This window comes from Hyla sarda, chromosome 2 (assembly GCF_029499605.1).
Source record: "Hyla sarda isolate aHylSar1 chromosome 2, aHylSar1.hap1, whole genome shotgun sequence".
Classification (NCBI taxonomy): domain Eukaryota; kingdom Metazoa; phylum Chordata; class Amphibia; order Anura; family Hylidae; genus Hyla; species Hyla sarda.
In genome coordinates, this window is record NC_079190.1 from 370,486,828 (window position 1) to 370,503,294 (window position 16,467).

At 41.9% G+C, this 16,467-nt stretch overlaps 1 long non-coding RNA gene across 1 annotated transcript; it reads right to left on the bottom strand.

The window, feature by feature from the left end:
• Nucleotides 1-1,819: 1,819 nt before the first annotated feature.
• On the bottom strand, nt 1,820-6,761 carry LOC130357968 (uncharacterized). Its single transcript, XR_008889345.1, has 3 exons — nt 6,381-6,761; nt 4,233-4,427; nt 1,820-1,977 (listed from the first exon to the last, which is right to left on the bottom strand). It is a non-coding gene; the product is annotated as an uncharacterized LOC130357968 (long non-coding RNA).
• Nucleotides 6,762-16,467: the final 9,706 nt, after the last annotated feature.

The following is a 16,467-nucleotide window of genomic DNA, read 5'->3' on the forward strand; positions in this document are numbered from 1 at the left end:
TATTGTCTGATCATGCTGCTGTCACATAAAACCTGAGACATTCTGCCACTATATTGTGTGATCATGCTACTGTCACATAAAACCTGAGTCATTCTGCCACTATATTGTGTGATCATGCTGCTGTCACATAAAACCTGAGTCATTCTGCCACTATATTGTCTGATCATGCTGCTGTCACATAAAACCTGAGTCATTCTGCCACTATATTGTCAGATCATGCTACTGTCACATAAAACCTGAGTCATTCTACCACTATATTGTGTGATCATGCTACTGTCACATAAAACCTGAGTCATTCTACCACTATATTGTCTGATCATGCTACTGTCACATAAAACCTGAGTCATTCTGCCACTATATTGTCTGATCATGCTGCTGTCACATAAAACCTGAGTCATTCTACCACTATATTGTGTGATCATGCTACTGTCACATAAAACCTGAGTCATTCTACCACTATATTGTGTGATCATGCTACTGTCACATAAAACCCGAGTCCTTCTGCCACTATATTGTGTGATCATGCTACTGTCACATAAAACCTGATTCATTCTGCCACTATATTGTGTGATCATGCTACTGTCACATAAAATCTGAGTCATTCTGCCACTATTTTGTCTGATCATGCTACTGTCACATAAAACCTGATTCATTCTGCCACTATATTGTGTGATCATGCTACTGTCACATAAAACCTGAGTCATTCTGCCACTATATTGTCTGATCATGCTACTGTCACATAAAACCTGATTCATTCTGCCACTATATTGTGTGATCATGCTACTGTCACATAAAACCTGAGTCATTCTGCCACTATTTTGTCTGATCATGCTACTGTCACATAAAACCTGAGACATTCTGCCACTATATTGTCTGATCATGCTACTGTCACATAAAACCTGAGTCATTCTGCCACTATATTGTCTGATCATGCTACTGTCACATAAAACCTGAGTCATTCTGCCACTATATTGTCTGATCATGCTACTGTCACATAAAACCTGAGTCATTCTGCCACTATATTGTGTGATCATGCTACTGTCACATAAAACCTGAGTCATTCTGCCACTATATTGTCTGATCATGCTACTGTCACATAAAACCTGAGTCATTCTGCCACTATATTGTCTGATCATGCTACTGTCACATAAAACCTGAGTCATTCTGCCACTATATTGTCTGATCATGCTACTGTCACATAAAACCTGAGTCATTCTGCCACTATATTGTCTGATCATGCTGCTGTCACATAAAACCTGAGTCATTCTGCCACTATATTGTCTGATCATGCTACTGTCACATAAAACCTGAGTCATTCTGCCACTATATTGTCTGATCATGCTACTGTCACATAAAACCTGAGTCATTCTGCTACTATATTGTGTGATCATGCTACTGTCACATAAAACCTGAGTCATTCTGCCACTATATTGTCTGATCATGCTGCTGTCACATAAAACCTGAGTCATTCTGCCACTATATTGTCTGATCATGCTACTGTCACATAAAACCTGAGTCATTCTGCCACTATATTGTCTGATCATGCTACTGTCACATAAAACCTGAGTCATTCTGCCACTATATTGTCTGTTCATGCTACTGTCACATAAAAACCCAAGTCAATTTGCCACGATATTGACTACTCGTGCTGCGTTCACGTCTAGTGCGGTCATGTCTACTCATGCTGCAGACCCATTAGACGATTGCTGTTAACTCCTCCCAACGAAAAGCCCACATGGAAATTTTTAGTCACCTGTTCTAAACAAGGGAAAAAAAACAAATAAAAAGAAGACCACACGTTTTTTTTTATGATTAACTTTTAAAGAAAATGAAGAAATAAATAGAACAACAAAACAAAAACAAAAAACTATATTAACTTATTAATCAACTCCTCCAATCCCGCTATTTTCCGCGCCATCCTCATCATGTCCTTTCTCATTTTTTCATGGTCTTTTTTTTTTTTTAATTGTTGGGCAACTGATAAAAAAAAAAACATAGAATTAATTGTAATGAAGAGTAACATGTATATTTGTATAGCATATGTAAAAGCACTTACAATACATAACATAACAATATATTAAACTGATTTAGAACTTTGTTATCAAGTATAAATGCTTTAGAAACAACATTAACAAATTGGTTGTTTTTTAAATACATGAGCGAATTTATTTGTCCTAATAACTTTTTTATTTTAATTTACAAATAATATCTTATCACCAGTGAATAAATTCTCCTGAAATCCATACCATTATGTAAGAAAAATAAAACTATAATCATAAACCTTCAGGACCTCACCATAGATACCGGTGCATGACTGAGGTATTATAAAAAAATATAAAACACACACACACATATATATATACACATGAATTTATGTATATTTATTTACATGAATTACTGTCTAATGTTACTGTATAAAATTACTGTATTGTTTTGTTTCACCTTGAATGTTGCCCTCTTTATTCTGTACATCTTATGCATACAAAATTCTAAGGATGTGTGCATATACTTACTCTCCTGATTTGGAGTGTAGGCCACATCTTGACTGGAGAGTGGGGAGGAATCCCCCTCCTCTCCCTCCTGTGGTGCTGGTGGTGGTATGGCTTGGGCCATGTGGGAGGGCCCTGGCTGTTCCTCCTCCTCCTCCGGGATGATCCCCTCCTCTTCCTCCTCCCATTTCTTATAACCTATGCAGTTATAAAATTCCAACCTTTCCCCTTTAACCCACCACACCACTTCACTTAAATTCCCTGGTTTAACTTGATGGACGTATGTCTTTTTTCAGCCGTACTATGAATACCTTGGGTGTTGATATATGTATAATGTCCCCGAACAGTGTCTGCAATACTGTCCTGCTGATGAGCCTTTGACCTTCGGCTGAACATGTGCCTTTGGGGTCCTAAGTTAATGTCTTTTATGCACTATCCTTGTATTGTATAGATAACATGTGGTTTAGAATATATTTTGTTACTATAGCATTTATATTGATTCCAGTATTAATCCTGTTTGTGCATAATAAACTGTTTAATATGCATATTCATATGTTTTGCACTTAAGGAGTTAATGCATGCATAAAGCATGAAACTTCTCTTGTTACCATGGGTTACTGGTAGGATCATGTGACATGTGTTGAGCCTATCAGGATTGCTGAGCATTAAGACAACCCCCTACTAGTGTTGCTCGTGAATATTCGCAATACGAATTTTATTCGCGAATATAGCACTATATATTCGTAATTACGAATATTCATTTATTTATTTATTTTTTTCACAGTACACATCACAGTGATCACCCCTTTCTGCTTCCAGCTTGTGTGGTGTAAAGAAGGCTCTAATACTACTGTGTGAGACTGGCGTAGGAATTTTCGCATATGCTAATTTTCGCATATGCGAATTTTCGTTTACGCAATTTTTTGCATATGCAAATGTTCGCATATGCGAAAATAAAACGTGAATATTACGAATATGCGAATTTAGCGAATATATGACGAATATTTGTCCATATATTCGTGAAATATAACAAATTCGAATATGGCCTATGCAGCTCAACACTACCCCCTACACTGTATATTCTAGTTTAATCTAGGTCTACCCTTTGCCAAGGCAAGATCTAGTGTGGCTGCTGTGCAAGTCTCTAGTGGCTAGTGTGGAGAAAGTGGCCAGAATACTGCACCTGTGCAGAGGGCTATGCTATCAAAGTCTTCTATACAGAATTCATCTCTAATCTCCCAAGTCGCAGAACCTGTCTTCAAGATTGAAAGTAAGCAACTTAGCCGATCCAGCACTATAAGTCTCAGCAAGTCCTCTAGTCTCACGCTTCACAGGATCGCTCCTGAGCCCTGGATCTGTACTGTACCATCTGGACTGCCAGTAAAATTTCCGTTGATCCTTATTTGGTACTCTGTCTCTTATTGCTACACAACACCTAGCAGGGGATCTCCTGGGACACCCAGTCGGAAGGTCACCAGAGCCACCAAACCTTCCTGGCGTCACGACACCGGGCACTCATACCATCTGGGTCCGTGGATTGTACCATCTAGTCCAGAACCTAGGCCTCTGGCCTACCAACACCCCCCAGAGCTGGTGACCCACAGCTGCCTCATAGCTTCAAGACACCCGGTCCCCACATATGTTACCACAATCTGGAGTCAGACTCACAAACAAATAGGATTAACAACATCTGCCCTAAGATTAATTACATCTGCCCTTACATAACTGTCACCAATTGCTTACCTGGTTGATACTGGTCCCATATTTGTCGGACCCGGTCCATGTGCCGCCTCTTTAGGTCCAACCATTTTTTTTTAAGACCGCCATGCGGTCATGTCTGCCGCCGTGATCTTTCCTCAGCTCCCGCATTAGGGAGCGGACAATGTCCTTCTTGACAATTTGGGAGCGTGTCTGGTCATAACCTTTTTCAAGGAAACGCTGCAACATGAAGAAACAAGTAAATTGTCACACTTTTGTTTAAGCCCTTATGGACATATGACGTAAATGTCTGGTCTAAAATCTATCATGTGATTAACAAGGTGATAACACAGTGATAACTCCCTGAGTAAAGATTATGTAGTATATAGTAGCCTTAATACCCCACAGGGGTCTGACAGATCTTTGGAAAAGTGGGCTGTGCAAATAAAAAATTACATTTTTCATTTTCACAGATCACTTTTATAGATCATTTTTATAGATCACAGATCACAAAGATCTGTCAGACACCTGTGGGGGGTAAATTCTCACTGCACCCCTCATTACATTCCATGAGGGTTCTAGTTTCCAAAATGGGGTCACATGTGTGTGTGTTTTTTTTTTTTTTTTTGCTTTTGTCACAACTGCTATAACAATCAGCCCCCCCCCCCTGTGCAAATCACCTCAAATGTACATGGTGCACTCTCCCTTCTGGGCCTTGTTGTGCGCCCGCAGAGCACGTTGCATCCACATATGGGGTATCTCCGTACTCAGGAGAAATTGCGTTCCAATTTTTGGGGGTCATTTTTCCCTTTTACCTCTTGTGAAAATGAAATGTAGAGGACAACACCAGCAAGTTAGTGTAAAATTTTGATTTTTTTACACTAACATGCTGGTGTAGACCCCAACTTGACCTTTTCATAAGGGGTTAAAGAAGAAAAAGCCCCCCAATATTTGTTGGGCAAATTCTGCAGAGTACAGCGATACCCCATATGTGACCGTAAACTGTTGCCTTGAAATACGACAGGGCTCCAAAGTGAGAGCGCCATGCGCATTTGAGGCCTAGATTGGGGATTTGCATAGGGGTGGACATAGGGGTATTCTACGCCAGTGATTCCCAAACAGGGTGCCTCCAGCTGTTGCAAAACTCCCAGCATGCCTGAACAGTCAATGGCTGTCCGGCAATACTGGGGAGTTGTTTTGCAACAGCTGGAGGTTCCGTTTAGGAAACAGTGCCGTACGAGACGTTTTTCATTTTTATTGGGGAGGGGGGCGGTGTAGGGGTATGTGTATATGTAGTGTTTTTTACTTTTTATTTTATGTTAGTGTAGTGTAGTGTTGTGTTTTTAGGGTACAGTCACACGGGCGGGGGATCAAAGTAGTTTACCGCTGAGAGTTTGAGCTGCAGAGCAAAATTAGCTGCATATCGAATTTGCAGCTAGAAACACACTCTAAGCCCCCGCCCATGTGAGTGTACCCTGTACATTCACATTGGGGGAGGGGGGGGATGCAGGGAGTTGCATGCTGGGAGTTGTAGTTTTGCAACAGCTGGAGGCACACTGGTTGCAAAACACAGAGTTTGTTACCTAACTGTTTCACAACCAATGTGCCTCCAGCTGTTGCAAAACTACAACTCCCAGCATGTATGGTCTGTCAGTGCATGCTGGGAGTTATAGTTTTGCCACAGCTGGAGGCACATGGATTGGGAAACACTAAGGAAACAGACAATGTTTCCTAACCAGTGTGCCTCCAGATGCTGCAAAACTACATTTGTTCAGGCAGATGCTGTCCAGGCATGCTGGGAGTTATATTTCGGCAACAACTGAAGTGCCAGTTGTTGCCGAACTTCCTGGACAGTTAGCAGGCTGAGAATTGTAGTTTTGCAGCATCTGGAGGGCCACAGTTTAGAGACCCCTGTATAGTGGTCTGAAAACTGTGGCCCGGCAGATGTTGCAAAACTACAACTCCCAGCATGGCCAGACTGTCCAGGCAACACATGTGTTTCCTAACCAGAGTGCCTCCAGCTGTACAGGCATGCTGGGAGTTGTAGTTTTGCAACAGCTGGAGATACACTGTTTGTGAAACACTGCTATATGATCTTATATCATGACTAGCTTAAAAATTATGATTCATAACTTTTAATCTAGTCTAAAATGCAGTTAAATATAATTAACTAACAGTGGTGAAACTACTTACACAAATCAGAACTCTCTCCTCACTTTCGCTGAAATTACTTCCCACCATCTTCGCTTCGCTGATTCGCGATCGCGATGTCACTGGCAAGCATCTCTGTTCTCGCGTGATGTAATAGCGCGCATGCGCGCGAGCGACGTAATTCTCGCAATCATTTTTTTTCGCAATTATTTTCGCCATTGCCGAAAATTCGCAATGTTTAAAAACCCACTCGAATATAACGAATATTCGAAATTCACGAATATATGATGAATATTCGTCCATATATTCGTGAAATATGGCCTATGCCGCTCAACACTAGTATTCTGCTGGAGATTATTCACTGACTGTATTCTGCTGGAGATTATTCACTGGTTGTATTCTGCTGGAGATTATTCACTGACTGTATTCTGCTGGAGATTATTCATTGACTGTATTCTGCTGGAGATTCTTCAATGACTGTATTCTGCTGGAGATAATTCACTGACTGTATTCTGCTGGAGATAATTCACTGACTGTATTCTGCTGGAGATTCTTCACTGACTGTATTCTGCTGGAGATTATTCACTGACTGTATTCTGCTGGAGATTATTCACTGACTGTATTCTGCTGGAGATTGTTCACTGACTGTATTCTGCTGGAGATTGTTCACTGACTGTATTCTGCTGGGGATTATTCATTGACTATTCTGCTGGAGATTATTCACTGACTGTATTCTGCTGGAGATTATTCATTGACTGTATTCTGCTTGAGATTATTCACTGACTGTATTCTGCTGGAGATTATTCACTGACTGTATTTTGCTGGAGATTGTTCACTGACTGTATTCTGCTGGAGATTGTTCACTGACTGTATTCTGCTGGAGATTATTCACTGACTGTATTCTGCTGGAGATTATTCATTGACTGTATTCTGCTGGAGATTATTCATTGACTGTATTCTGCTTGAAATTATTCACTGACTGTATTCTGCTGGAGATTATTCATTGACTGTATTCTGCTGGAGATTATTCATTGACTGTATTCTGCTTGAGATTATTCACTGACTGTATTCTGCTGGAGATTATTCACTGACTGTATTCTGCTGAAGATTATTCACTGACTGTATTCTGCTGGAGATTATTCACTGACTGTATTCTGCTGATGATTATTCACTGACTGTATTCTGCTTGAGATTATTCACTGACTGTATTCTGCTGGGGATTATTCACTGACTGTATTCTGCTGGAGATTATTCACTGGTTGTATTCTGATGGAGATTATTCACTGACTGTATTCTGCTGGAGATTATAATTGACTGTATTCTGCTGGAGATTATTCATTGACTGTATTCTGCTGGAGATTATTCACTGACTGTATTCTGCTGGAGATTATTCACTGACTGTATTCTGCTAGAGATTATTCACTGACTGTATTCTGCTGGGGATTATTCACTGACTGTATTCTGCTGGAGATTATTCACTGACTGTATTCTGCTGGAGATTGTAATTGACTGTATTCTGCTGGAGATTATTCATTGACTGTATTCTGCTGGAGATTATTCATTGACTGTATTCTGCTGGAGATTATTCACTGACTGTATTCTGCTGGAGATTATTCACTGACTGTATTCAGCTGGAGATTATTCACTGACTGTATTCTGCTGGAGATTATTCATTGACTGTATTCTGCTGGAGATTATTCATTGACTGTATTCTGCTGGAGATTATTCACTGACTGTATTTTGCTGGAGATTATTCACTGACTGTATTTTGCTGGGGATTATTCACTGACTGTATTCTGCTAGAGATTATTCACTGACTGTATTCTGCTGGAGATTATTCACTGACTGTATTCTGCTAGAGATTATTCACTGACTTTATTCTGCTGGAGATTATTCACTGACTATTCTGCTGGAGATTATTCACTGACTGTATTCTGCTGGGGATTGTTCACTGACTGTATTCTGCTGGAGATTATTCACTGACTGTATTCTGCTGGAGATTATTCACTGACTGTATTCTTCTGGAGATTATTCACTGACTGTATTCTTCTGGAGATTATTCACTGACTGTATTCTGCTGGAGATTATTCACTGACTGTATTCTGCTGGAGATTATTCACTGACTGTATTCTGCTGGAGATTATTCACTGACCGTATTCTGCTGGAGATTATTCACTGACTGTAGTCTGCTGGAGATTATAATTGACTGTATTCTGCTAGAGATTATTCACTAATTGTATTCTGCTGGAGATTCTTCACTGGTTGTATTCTGCTGGAGATTATAACTGACTGTATTCTGCTAGAGATTATTCACTAATTGTATTCTGCTGGTGATTATTCACTGACTGTATTCTGCTGGAGATTATTCATTGACTGTATTCTGCTGGAGATTCTTCAATGACTGTATTCTGCTGGAGATAATTCACTGACTGTATTCTGCTGGAGATAATTCACTGACTGTATTCTGCTGGAGATTCTTCACTGACTGTATTCTGCTGGAGATAATTCACTGACTGAATTCTGCTGGAGATTCTTCATTGATTGTATTCTGCTGGAGATTCTTCACTGACTGTATTCTGCTGGAGATTCTTCACTGACTGTATTCTGCTGGAGATAATTCACTGACTGAATTCTGCTGGAGATTCTTCACTGATTGTATTCTGCTGGAGATTATTCATTGACTGTATTTTGCTGGAGATTCTTCACTGACTGTATTCTTCTGGGAATTGTTCTGTGGAAGACCTATAGAAAAACTCCTCATCAATTTTCCTGTGTGAAATCTCCCTAATGGTCTATTTACACATGCACTATTCTGCACAGATTTGATGCGCAGGATTTGCTGCTGCAGATTTCAATGTAAATTGAAGAACTGAACACAGCTTGAAATCCTGCGCATCAAATCTGTGCAGAATACTGTATGTGTGAATAGACCCTAAGGCTATATTCTCACATAGTATTTCAGTGATCATTTTGGTGCTCATCAGGTGCCAATATGAGCACTGAAAAATTATGCAATGCACATCTCATTGTTTTCAATTGGAATATGCATCAAACTGCACACTGAATTGCGGCATGTCTATTTTCTGGAGCGCACAATCACACATTTTTGCAAAACCAGGAGACCCATGCAAAATGTACAAACCCCACTGAAGTGTTGCCCTGTTTGGGTGTGAATCCATGTCCTTAGCGCTGCCAGGTAGAGATAACAAACACACTGCTTAGATTTATTGGAGAGTTATTTGAATGTTGTATAGTTTGTTAAAATAAATACTTCCTTCTAAACCTAAATGATGTCTGTTGAGCCGTATGAATAAACACTCAAAGTAATAGTGACGTACACATGGTTTAACAGTTGGCAACTGACCATGACATAGTGAGATGATAAACTTGAATTGGCAGTCAGAGAGGAAGGTAGAGTAGAAGGAAGAAGTACTTTTTATAGGTACTGCGTTTTATCATATCAGCCGTTGGTTAATAGATTGACCTCAGAAAATCCTATATGCAAATGTGTTCACTCTGGGGACGCCAGTTTAAGCTCCCTGGTAAGTACCAGTAAGCAAATGATAGACACATAATATTAAAACCATCTGTCTATTATTGTGTAGGTCTCCCTCCTGCTACCAAAACAGATTTGATACATGGTGTTAGATACAACAGGGCACCTCCAGACACTTGCATAGTCTAAGATGTTAATAGTGGCAGTGGGTTTGGGGGTACTCGTCGTAGCCAGTGAGTTTGTTTATTACGAGTTTCCAATTAGACAAAATGACACGCAGAGGGAATGACCTGTGCTCAACAGCCTGTAGAATTGAAGCACTGATAACACTGATCAATGCTGTCCCGATGGCAGTGTGTGCAATCAAAAGCATGCATGTAATACTACTCAATGGGGATTAAAAATAGAGAGCATATTTATAAAAATAATCAATAAATTTGAATTAGCCTCTCTTCTAACAAATTTTGAAATCACCCACCCTTTATGCATTTTCTAATAAAATAATGTCAATAAAAAACACATTTTTGCATTACCGTGTGCGGAAATGTCTAATGATCACTTCATATTCCAGAAAAACAATGAATAAAAAGTGATTTAGAAGTCCCATCAAAACAAAAATGGTATCATGGCGCAAAAAATTAGCCCTCATACAGCCCTGTATATATAAAAGAGTTATAAACATCAGAAGATGACAATTTTAGGCATACTCATTTTTTTTACGTAACAACGTCATTTTTTTTTAAAGAAGAATAAAACAAAGCAAAAAAAATAAAATTCTAATATGTCATTCTAATTATGAAGTGTACTACGTAGAAACAAAACCCCTCAAAAGTATTTAAGTTTTGCTCTACATATGAATTTTGTTGGCCTCACCATAAATTTTGTGGTTAAATGACAAAATAGTGACTGGATAATACCACATTACTCATACTGGATATAAAAAATTGTCCAGGACCAATATCCTACCATACAAAGCCCATATAGTGGTGACCCTGCTCTACACAGGTACTGCAGGTATAAGTGATTACAGTGCAGTTATATCCATTGCAGTGAGTCTATCTTGTCTATAAACAACAAGGATGAATCCCTACTCATGCCTGTGGAATGACATCACTGCATCATGCCATCCTGTCCAGGCACAAGTACCAGTTGACTAATATATAGTTAGTTAGTATCTTGATTGTAATGGTAATCATTTGCCTATGTAAGAAGACTTTTAGACACTTTATATTTATAGCTAGCTTTGAATACAGCAGTCATATAAATAAATGGTTGTCACTAAACAGTAAGGGCCAAAACTTTATTGGCCTCCTTCACAAGTTTGAATCCTTGGTTATTATTGGTACTATTATTATTATTTTCATTAGTAATTATATTATGTGAAAAAACCCTAATATGGGGTGTAGCATTGATAAAGTATTTAGAGATGAGCGAATTTATGAAACATTCGATTAGGCCGATTCGCCAAATTTTCCGAAAAAATTTGATTCGGTTCAAATTTATTAGTGGCAAATCTTTATAAAAAACGGCTATTTCTGGCCTACAGAGAGGCTCAATAGGGGTTTGGAACACTTTGCTTGTCCTAACACGCATAGAGAGTGTGCTGTATTAGTGAAATAATACTGTTATTCAGTATGAAATGAAGATCACAGGCATCGCTATTAGAATCACTGCCGCAGAGTGTCTGGATGTGGCAGATTTTTTATGTAATTTTCATTACATTTTATTTGAATTTATTTCAATTTTTTGATTACCCATTCTGGTGAGCATCGAACTGGCAGTCCTCCGCCAGGCGAGATTCCACCTGTTCCAGCCCCTGCCTCTTAGCACACCCCCATACTCTGAGTGTCGACTTGAAAAGTGAGGGACTGCAGTATCAGCAACTTGGACAGGAGTACATTCAGCTTCTATGCCATTGGATAAGTGGGTGCATAAAGCTAGAAGTGGCTGCAGTGAAAAAAGCTTGTACTTGTATCTTAAATTCGAGCTGGCGGTCCACCTGTTCCAGGCTCTACCTCTCAGTGCCCCCCTGACTGTGAAAGTGTGAATGTTTCACTTAATCAGTTATGGTTCATTGTTATTGCTTTATCGATTTTTTTTTATTTAAAGTGAAATTTAAATGTAAGATTTAATAATAAAATGTGTGGTTACAAAAGACCAAATCTAACAAGGAGTCACATGGAAGCACAATGGCAGAGCCTAGAGGGGGCAACAGCATGAGGAGACCATAATCTGGCAGAATGACACAGTCTGGAACTGGCAGCAGCAAGAGGAGACCCTATAGTGGCTTAATGACAGAGCCTGGAGTTGGCGGCAGCATGAACAGACCATAGGGCCTCACAATTAATTTTAAAATTTAAATTAAAGATTCATGGTAGCTAGTGCTGCCATAATATTTTTTAGGTAATGTCCCAGGCCCAGCAGCATCAGTAAACCATATAGTGGCTGAATAGCAAAGCCTGGAGCTGGCGGCAGCATGAGGAGACAATAGGGCTTCACAAACCCTAAGATTAAAAGATGAACTCTCAAATTAAAATTGAAGATTTATGGTATCTAGTGTTACCATAAAAATGTTTAGGTAATGTCCCAGGCCCGGTAGCATCAGTAAACCATATAGTGGCTGAATGGCACAATCTGGAGTTGGCGGCAGCATGAGTAGAACATATAGTGTCTGAATGGCACAGCCTGGAGATGACAGAAGCATGAAGAGACCATAGGGCCTCACAATCCCTAAGATTAAAAGATTGATTTAAAAATTTAAATTGAAGATTTCTGGTAACTAGTGCTACCATAAAAATGTTTAGGTAATGTCCCAGGCCCAGCAGCATCAGTAAACCATAGTGGCTGAATGACACAGCCTGGAGCTCCCGGCAGCAGGAGGAGACAATAGGGCTTCACAATCCCTAAGATTAAAAGATAAATTTTAGAATTTAAATTGAAGATTGATGGTAGCTAGTGCTACCATAAAAAATTTTAGGAAATGTCCCAGGACCTAAACTATATAAACTATATAGTGGCTAAATGACACAGCCTGGAGTTGGCGGAAGCATGAAGAGACCATATAGCGGCTGAATAGCACAGCCTGAAGTTGGTGGCAGCATTAGTAGAACATATAGTGGCTTAATGGCACAGCCTGGAGTTGGTGGAAGCATGAGATGACCATATAATGGCTGAATGGCATAGCCTGGAGTTGGCGGCAGCATGAGAAGAACATAATAGTGGCTGAATGGCACAGACTGGAGTTGGCGGAAGCATGAGGAGACCATATGGTGGCAGAATGAGACAGCCTGGAGGTGGCAGCAGCAGCATCAGGAGTCCTGAAAGTGACAAAAGAGCAGTGTGGTGGGTGGCAATACCAGTACCAAGTGATGAAGGTGGGTGAAAAAAGGTTTGATGTGTAGGAATGTTTGTAATGGGAGCAGCACCTTAAATCTGTTTGGCGCTATCCATATTTTTGAAGTGTTGGTGTGGCACCATGGTCAATCTACTCTGATGCATCAGCCATTGGTGGTTGGAAATCCTGGCTGATCCATGCCTGATTCATCTTCACAAAGGTCAGTCTCTCCACATTGTTCGTGGACACACGAGTTCTCCTTGGGGGGGGGGGGGGGGGACTATCGCCACACTAAATGGATGGGGATTTCTCCAATCAGGTAAGAAGATCATCCCCCTGGAAGGAGTGATTGGTTAATTAACATGTGAGGCATAAGGACATGGATTGGGAGATTTTTAAGACTAGTTCTGAATGGACCATGCCGGTTGTCAATCACACTGAATACCAATGGAATTCTGTTTTTTGTTGTGAGATCACTTCCTATATATGACATCACTAGACAGGAGGTTATAAAAACCCAAACGGAGCTCAAACACATGCCATTGACCCCATAGCCCTTGATAAAGCCACTGTCTTGTGGTGAAAAGTCGGGGGGGGGGAATGTGTATACGTTTTTAATAACAGTGTTGTCCCAGTTCATATTGTTCTCCGGACTGCAGCCTGAGACAATTAGACACAAATAAATAGCATGTGGACACATGCAGCTTTCTGTATTACAATACTGGAGACAGGACACTGGAAATTTTAAATGTTGGCAAAATAAAAGTTATTTTTTAGGAGTATAATTAATTTAGTGGGTGGTAAATTTAGGGTTTCAGTGATCACTTCTAGTGATCAATTGTAAATAGTAATTCTAAATTCAACCCTCCACCCATTGGTCCAAATTGTTACTATCGCCACACTAAACACCCGCTCTGATGGCACACTACTGGCCGGGCAGGACAGCTTTTCCAGGGCAAACTCTGCTGGCTGCGGCCACAAATCAAGTTTGGCTGCCCATAAGTTAAGCGGATCTTCAAGGTGTGTTGGCATGGCCATGTCAACGTATGCCACCACCTGCTGGTTAAGGTCCTGCTCTAGGCCTACCTGCTGCTGATGAGTTGCTTCACTATGTGGGTGAAGAAATCTACTCATCAGCGACTGTAAACTCAGGCTGCTGCTGAGGGAGCTGGTAATGCTCCTGCCACCCCACCCCTCCCCAGCAGCCATGGCAGTGGAAGGTGAGTGCAGAGGGCCCCTTGAGTCAGACCTGCGAGAGAATGGACGATGGTGCCGATAGGCATTGGCCAACTGACTAAGTGGGATGTCTCTGTAGTAGGTCAGTTTGTCCTCCCTCTCAGTGGGTGTAAAAACGGACCCCATTTTGTGGCGGTAGCGAGGGTCCAATAAGGTGGAGAGCCAGAAGTCATCCCGCTGCTGAATGGTGACAATTCGGCACTCACTACGCAAGCAAGTGAACATGCATTGTGCCATTTGTGCAAGTGACTTGGAAGGACTCCCTGCCTCCATCTCCACTGCATACTGCCACGGTGTGTCTGGGTCCTCGGTCTCGCCTTCCTCATAACCCTCTAGCTCCTCTGGCTGCTCCTGCTCCTCCTCTCCTGTCAGATGACTAGAAAAAATGCCCATTTGGCGAAACCTAAACTGTGCTCCACTGTTCCCCTCCCCCTCCTCCTCTACCAGTTCAGTCCCCACAGGACTCATGGAAGATGTAGGCGCCACCTCTCCATTGCCGTGACCAGCCATTGTTTCCAACACGTATTGTGAGAGATGAAGCACTGGAATGACGTTGTTCATCCCGTAATCCTAGTGACTGACTAATAATGTGGCTTCCTCAAAGGGCCTTAGCAAACGGCAGGTGTCAAGTATGAGCTGCCACTGGTTGATATTGAAGTTACGCAGGGGAGTCCCCCTATCCGCTTGGATCATCAAGAAATCGGTGATGGCTTTTCTCTGTTCGTATAGTAGGTCCAACATATGGAGGGTGGAATTCAAATGTGTGGCGTTGCAAATCAGACTATGTTGGGGGATACCATTCTGATGCTGCAGCTCAAGGAGGGTGTGCTTTGCAGCGTACGAGTGGCTGAAGTGTGTGCAAAGTTTCCTTCCCATTGTTAGGATATCTTGCAAATGGGGGGGGGGGGGGGGGGGCACATCGGGAACTGCTTGACAACCAGATAAAGAAGTAATTCTTTATGAATTACTTTTAACAGTTCCTCCCCATGTGACTCCGTTCGCCAAGGCAAACCATGTGCAGAACAGCGTGACACCGCCGTGCCCTGCACACATGGTATTCTGAAGAGGCACTGAGACTTTTCTGTGCAGTGGAGGCTGAGGACACGGTGGATGAGGAGGAGGCAGAGTCGCACACTGTCACAGGACCAACGGCCTGAGAGTGTGGAGGAAGAAGCGGCATGGCCTGTCCAAGTTGGTGTTGTGGCTGTGCAGGAACCACATTCACCCAGTGGGCCGTAAAGAACATGTATTGTCCCTGACCATAGTTACAGCTCCAGACATCGGCGCTGCCCTGCACTTTGGTACACACCGACAGGCTCAAGGACTGGACCACTTTCTGTTCCACAAAATTGTGCAGGGCTGGTACTGCCTTCTTCGTAAAGAAATGATGGCTTGGGACTCTCCACCTCAGCTCGGCACAACCCATCAGTTCTCTGAAAGGCGCAGATTCCACCACTTGGACAGGAGCACATTCGGTTTCTGCGCCGATGGATTAGTGGGTGCTTACTGTTGTCTCTTGTACATGGCTATGCCGATAGATTGTTGGCTGAATGACTGACTAATAGTAGGAGGAGCAGGAGCATCTGGAGCGACAGAAGGAGGGTATGACACACATCTCCCTTCGGCTGAGGTGATGGAGCCTTGGCTGGCTGAAAGATGGAGCGGCGTGCCACTGGGTGATGCAGCAGGCTGGACCACTACATCGGAGCCACGGTTATCTCAGGCCACTTTATGGTTGCGCAGCATATGTTGACATCGGGCCGTGGTGCCAACATTGGGACCCTGGCCATGCTTCCCATTCTGCCAACACATCTTTCATGTGGCCATGTGAACCTCCTCCGGATGCTTGATGAAAAACTGCCACACTGCCGAGTAGCTGATTTTTCCACCAACAGTCCTCACTAATTGACTGCTACTGCCACCGTCTCAAGGAACCCCTGTTCCACTACCTCCCGGGAAGGTAGGCTGCCGCAAAGCAGGTGGTCTCCCCTGGGCACGTTTGGCTCCAGAATTTCCACTTCTGCCACCATGCTGGCTGCCAACCATGCTACCACCTTGCTGGC